Raw genomic sequence first — 6,338 nt, forward strand, 5'->3', positions numbered from 1 at the left:
GATGCTGGGACCTGTTAAGTTATCCTACAGTTGTTTGAATTTTCTCCTAACTTTCTTTCAGATGCAGACATTTAAGATCTGTGGCAGAGCGCCCCTCCTGGGTCAGGGGGTTTTCCCTGAGAAGGTCAGTCGCTGTTTGTATTTGCAGGGGAAGCATACATGGTGACTATGTTACAGCACTGTTCTTTGTCTATTATTAGGCAGTCCAGGCAGATAGCTGCAGTCAAGGCCAAGTGTGCCAGGTGAGCAGTGGACAGAGGCAGTTGTTCTCGCACAGGTCTCAGTTTCTGGTGAAAGTCTAAGCATCCCCTTTTTTTTTTTTTTTATTTTTTTTATTTTAGGCAGTCCTCTTGCGAGATGTCTCTGATCCCAGGTGTCTGAGGCCAGGTGGGTGCAAGCTTAAGGTGTAGGTGGGCGTACTTGTCGGGTCAGGGTGGTGGTCTTTTCTCAGTATCTCAGTGTGGTTTTTTTTGCTTTGTTTCTTTGCAGGTGTCATTGCTGCTCTAGGCGTGTGAAGGAACAGAGTCAAGCGGGTGAGTCGGCATTTAGGCAGGGTGACCCATAGGTGACCGTTATGCGGCAGCACGCTAAGCCTGTACCTTTTCCTTTTGTAGGTATCCTCCTGGCAGCCTGTTGAGTCGCATCAAGATTTCAGGTGAGCCGGGGCAGCGGTGCGTCAGAGTTCCGGGGATTCCTCTTTTGCAGGGCGCTAGTTGCATTTTCTGTTTTGTCTTAGGTACCGTGAGGAGGCGCATAGCTGAAGTTTGGAAACGGCAGCACCGAAGCGGACGTAGAGAACGTGTCGCCGTCCACGTCCGGCTGACGATGGATTTTGTCCGGTCGTCTTGCAAAAGCTAAGTGTCGGGGCCAGTAGGTGGGAGAAGGGGAAAAACCTTTACTATCACAGGAGACAATTAGATGTTAGCTTAGAGGAGAGGCCCATAGTGGGACGGGCCCCTCGGAAGCAGAGGGAGAGGGTTTCTCCTCAGCCTCACCAGAGTCTTCGCCGGGCAGGGCAGTTCCGATCCATCTTCGTGTCCTCGCGAGGTTTGCGTCGGCGGCCTTCTTTGACTCTCGACATCGTCGTGGATCTTTTCACCCGAGGAGCCCGCCTTCACGTCCGGAGCTCTAGCCACGGTCACGCCGTAGTCATCGCTTTCTTGTCCAGGCCTACTGAGCTTCTTAGGCTTCCTCTTAAGTCCTTTGGCACTAACATCTTGAAAGGAGTTAAATTTCATCATCACATGCTATTGCCCTAGGGCTTTCTTTCCTTTGGCATCATCGGCCTATGACTCATCTTGGACTAGCAATCTTGGGTCCATAAGGTGGAACTGGCAGGCAGTTTCCACTCGTGTCTGTGTTATGTCGTCCGTGTCTGTGTTATGTCGTCCGTGTCTGTGTTATGTCGTCCGTGTCCATTGATTTCTGCGTCATAGGCCTTTGTTACATCTCGAGGCTTTATCGGCATTGTTCTCTGCCGTATCGGCCATATTTTACTCGTGTACCTTCCTGGATATCGCTTATTCCGGCATCGTTACATTTTTACTTTTTGAGACGGGAAGAAGTACAGGAGACGTTCTCATCCATCTTCCTTCTCACCTTTGGTAGCGCCTTCTCTTCACATGCTATTCTCTCGGACTTCTAGAGGGAGCATATTAGACCCTCATCACCTGACCGCAGTAGTTCCGTAGCTTGCGCCTTCTCAAAGGGTATAGGGCTCAACAATTAATCTTCCGGAGAGTTACGTCAAGTCCTCGCTTATATTGTATCTACGTCGGCATATATTGTACGTGCTTAGGTTGTACCTACCTATGTTGGCTTATACTGTATGTGCTTATATTGTATGTACTTACGTCGTATGTACCTATGTCGGTTTATATTGTATGTACTTATACTGTATGTACCTACGTTGGCTTATATTGTGCATATATTGTATGTACCTACCTTGGCTTATGTTGTACACGCCTCTGTCGCGCCACTTACGATCGGAGCTGCCCTGCCCAGGCACGTAGTCACGGTTAGGTAGAGCAGTTATAAAACTTTACAGTTCATCTGTCTTCTATGGGGGTTTTGGGTACAAAATTTATGGGCCCGGAGCGGGAACAGCTCCTAGCCGTCAGATAGTCACTCGTCGACCGCCTCCCGTCGTCTCTGTCGTCTCGCAGGTCCCCGGATCCCTACATGTTATCCCGGAATCTACCGCCGGACATCGAAGAGCCGCGGTCAGAAGACGCGTCGAAGCGTCAACGTAGCGTTTCAAGTAAGGGTCGCGGTCAGCGTGTAAGCGGAAGAGCGTGCCAGAGAGCGTGATTGTCCGTGTCTGTCTGTGAGAGCTTGCGTCTGCAGGTGTGAGTGCGTGTTGACCGGTTCTAACCTTGTGCGTATGGCCTTTGCCTTTCAGGTTTTTCAGCTCATTTTTAAATTTAGAATAAAAAATCCCCAGCCGGGGGGTTTTTTTTTTTTCCCCCCGGCTGGGTTTTTTTTTCCTCGGTCCCGGCCGGTCCACGAGGCGACGTTCATCGCCAAAGTTGGGAGGCGGACCGTCCCGGGACCGGGGTTTTCGTCAGGCAGGAGGATTTTTTCGGAGGCTCCCGGGAACCACGTTCCCGAGGAGCGTCGTGCAGGCGTGTCGACGGCCGGGGGTTAGGGGAGCGGTTGAGACGAGAGCGAGGGTGGGTTTGCGGGTAAGCTGAAGGAGGGCTCCGTGTGCGTGTGTTTGTGTGCGTGTGGACCGGTTCTAACCTTGTGCGTATGGCCTTTGCCTTTCAGGTTTTTCAGCTCATTTTTAAATTTAGAATAAAAAATCCCCAGCCGGGGGGTTTTTTTTTTTTTCCCCCCGGCTGGGTTTTTTTTTCCTCGGTCCCGGCCGGTCCGCGAGGCGACGTTCATCGCCAAAGTTGGGAGGCGGACCGTCCCGGGACCGGGGTTTTCGTCAGGCAGGAGGATTTTTTCGGAGGCTCCCGGGAACCACGTTCCCGAGGAGCGTCGTGCAGGCGTGTCGACGGCCGGGGGTAAGGGGAGCGGTTGAGACGAGAGCGAGGGTGGGTTTGCGGGTAAGCTGAAGGAGGGCTCCGTGCGTGTGTGTTTGTGTGTGTGTGCGTGTGGACCGGTTCTAACCTTGTGCGTATGGCCTTTGCCTTTCAGGTTTTTCAGCTCATTTTTAAATTTAGAATAAAAAATCCCCAGCCGGGGGGTTTTTTTTTTTTTTCCCCCCGGCTGGGTTTTTTTTTCCTCGGTCCCGGCCGGTCCGCGAGGCGACGTTCATCGCCAAAGTTGGGAGGCGGACCGTCCCGGGACCGGGGTTTTCGTCAGGCAGGAGGATTTTTTCGGAGGCTCCCGGGAACCACGTTCCCGAGGAGCGTCGTGCAGGCGTGTCGACGGCCGGGGGTTAGGGGAGCGGTTGAGACGAGAGCGAGGGTGGGTTTGTGGGTAAGCTGAAGGAGGGCTCCGTGCGTGTGTGTTTGTGTGTGTGTGCGTGTGGACCGGTTCTAACCTTGTGCGTATGGCCTTTGCCTTTCAGGTTTTTCAGCTCATTTTTAAATTTAGAATAAAAAATCCCCAGCCGGGGGTTTTTTTTTTTTTTCCCCCCGGCTGGGTTTTTTTTTCCTCGGTCCCGGTCGGTCCGCGAGGCGAAGTTCATCGCCAAAGTTCGGAGGCGGACCGTCCCGGGACCGGGGTTTTCGTCAGGCAGGAGGATTTTTTCGGAGGCTCCCGGGAACCACGTTCCCGAGGAACAACGATTGCCGGGGCTTAACGGAGCGGTTGCAACGAGAGCGACGGTGAGTTTGCGTGCAATGTGAAGGAGGCGGTCACGGTGGATGACTGTTGGTTTCTGTGTGCTATTTTTGTTTTGGTCTTTCCTCTAACAATCAAACAAAATGTAATGTAAATAGAAAAAAGGTTATATTGTGTTAATATGCGTTCGGTTTCTATCGCCCCGTATCGTTCCGTGTTTGCATTTGGCGCCGCATTTCCACATACGGCTCAGTACGTAAGCGGGATTTCTACCGGTCAGCGTACGGATTGTATCTACGCTCCCATTTGTATACATCGTTTCCATGTGTTTTGCTGGAGTGTAAATAAAAGAATTCATTCAATAAAGTTGAATCAACCCTAATAATGATGCCCCCCGCTCCCTCCCCCTCCCCCTTTGGCTCCTGTGTTTTTTTGGTGCGGTTTAGTCATTTTTTTTTCCCCACTGTATTTCTTCCTTTGCTTCTTCTCTTAGTTTTCTTTCTGTCTCGTCATTTCTGTCCATCCCTAACTTTGTTTCTGTTTCTCACTAAGTGTCTCTCTCTGCTTCTCTATTTCCCTGTATGTCTTTTCTTCTGTTTGTCTATTTCAGTATTTCTAACTATTTATTTTTCTCTCTAGTTGATGCTTTTACTCTTTATTTCTTTTTCTCTCCAGCTTCTCTTCTTTTTTTTCTCTATTCTTTTGTCTTCTTTCTCACTCTCACCCTCTTTCTTTTTCACTGTAACCCTTCTCATTTTTTACTCTCTGCCATTCTTTTCCTATTTCTTTTCCTCTCTCTTTCTCTCTTTCTCTCCTCTCTTTCTCTCTCTCCTAACTCTCTTTCTCTCCTAACTCTTTCTCTCTTTCTCTCCTAACTCTCTCTTTCTCTCCTAACTCTCTCTTTCTCTCTTTCTCTCCTAACTCTCTCTTTCTCTCTTTCTCTCCTAACTCTCTCTTTCTGTCCTCTCTCTTTCTCTCTTTCTCTCCTCTCTCTTTCTCTCTTTCTCTCCTAACTTTCTTTCTCTCTTTCTCTCCTAACTCTCTCTTTCTCTCCTAACTCTCTCTTTCTCTCTTTCTCTCCTAACTCTCTCTCTCTCTCCTAACTCTCTCTTTCTCTCCTAACTTTCTTTCTCTCTTTCTCTCCTAACTCTCTCTTTCTCTCCTAACTCTCTCTTTCTCTCTTTCTCTCCTAACTCTCTTTCTCTCTCTCCTAACTCTCTTTCTCTCTCTCCTAACTCTCTTTCTCTCCTAACTCTCTCTTTTTCTCTCCTAACTCTCTCTTTCTCTCTTTCTCTCCTAACTATCTCTTTCTCTCCTAACTCTCTTTCTCTCTTAACTCTCTTTCTCTCTTTCTCTCTTAACTCTCTTTCTCTCTTTCTCTCTTAACTCTCTTTCTCTCTTTCTCTCCTAACTTTCTTTCTCTCTTTCTCTCCTAACTCTCTCTTTCTCTCCTAACTCTCTCTTTCTCTCTTTCTCTCCTAACTCTCTCTCTCTCTCTTTCTCTTTCTCTTTCTTTCCATCTTTTCATTTCTAACTTTGTTTCCCTTTCTAGCTTTCAAAAAGCAGCAGTAGAAACTTTCAGGCTCCCTGGGAGTAAAATAAAAAACAAACTTTAAATAATTATTAAAAAGAATTTACTCCCCGGGAGCCTGAAATTTTCTACTGCTGCACCGGACATATAGTTTTTCTTCTTTTTTATATATACCTATACAACCCCTAATTAGTGCTCCACCTGGCACACTACACTACCCACGTCGTCGCCGCCATCTTGCTCCCCGTCACGTGACCACCTGGGCGCCGCCATCTTGCTCCCCGTCACATGACCCTATGGGCGCCGCCATCTTGCTCCCCGTCACGTGACCTCCCCGGCGCCGCCATCTTGCTCCGCGTCACGTGACCGCGCGGGCGCCGCCATCTTGTAGGGCTAAGGACCTGCATTTAGCAATGCATATTAGGGTTAGGGTTGCGGTCTACAGTTGCAGTGTACAGTTAGGGTTGCGCTGTAGGGTTGCAGTGTAGGTGTACGGTTGCGGTGTAGGTGTACGGTTGCAGTGTAGGGTTAGGGTTAGGGTTGCGGTGTAGGGTTGCGGTGTAGGGTTAGGGTTAGGGTTAGGGTTAGGGTTAGGGTTAGGGTTAGGGTTAGGGTTAGGGTTAGGGTTAGGGTTAGGGTTAGGGTTAGGGTTAGGGTTAGGGTTAGGGTTAGGGTTAGGGTTAGGGTTAGGGTTAGGGTTAGGGTTAGGGTTAGGGTTAGGGTTAGGGTTAGGGTTAGGGTTAGGGTTAGGGTTAGGGTTAGGGTTAGGGTTAGGGTTAGGGTTAGGGTTAGGGTTAGGGTTAGGGTTAGGGTTAGGGTTAGGGTTAGGGTTAGGGTTAGGGTTAGGGTTAGGGTTAGGGTTAGGGTTAGGGTTAGGGTTAGGGTTAGGGTTAGGGTTAGGGTTAGGGTTAGGGTTAGGGTTAGGGTTAGGGTTAGGGTTAGGGTTAGGGTTAGGGTTAGGGTTAGGGTTAGGGTTAGGGTTAGGGTTAGGGTTAGGGTTAGGGTTAGGGTTAGGGTTAGGGTTAGGGTTAGGGTTAGGGTTAGGGTTAGGGTTAGGGTTAGGGTTAGGGTT

The 6,338-nt window shown here is 49.3% G+C and overlaps 1 long non-coding RNA gene across 1 annotated transcript; it reads left to right on the plus strand.

Annotated features, from left to right (window-relative positions):
* The first annotated feature begins 503 nt into the window (after positions 1-503).
* Positions 504-818, plus strand: LOC128819108 (uncharacterized). The gene is made up of 3 exons (XR_008440644.1): positions 504-533; positions 615-655; positions 737-818. It is a non-coding gene; the product is annotated as an uncharacterized LOC128819108 (long non-coding RNA).
* The last annotated feature ends 5,520 nt before the right edge of the window (positions 819-6,338 follow it).

This window comes from Vidua macroura, chromosome 25 (assembly GCF_024509145.1).
Source record: "Vidua macroura isolate BioBank_ID:100142 chromosome 25, ASM2450914v1, whole genome shotgun sequence".
Lineage (NCBI taxonomy): Eukaryota > Metazoa > Chordata > Aves > Passeriformes > Viduidae > Vidua > Vidua macroura.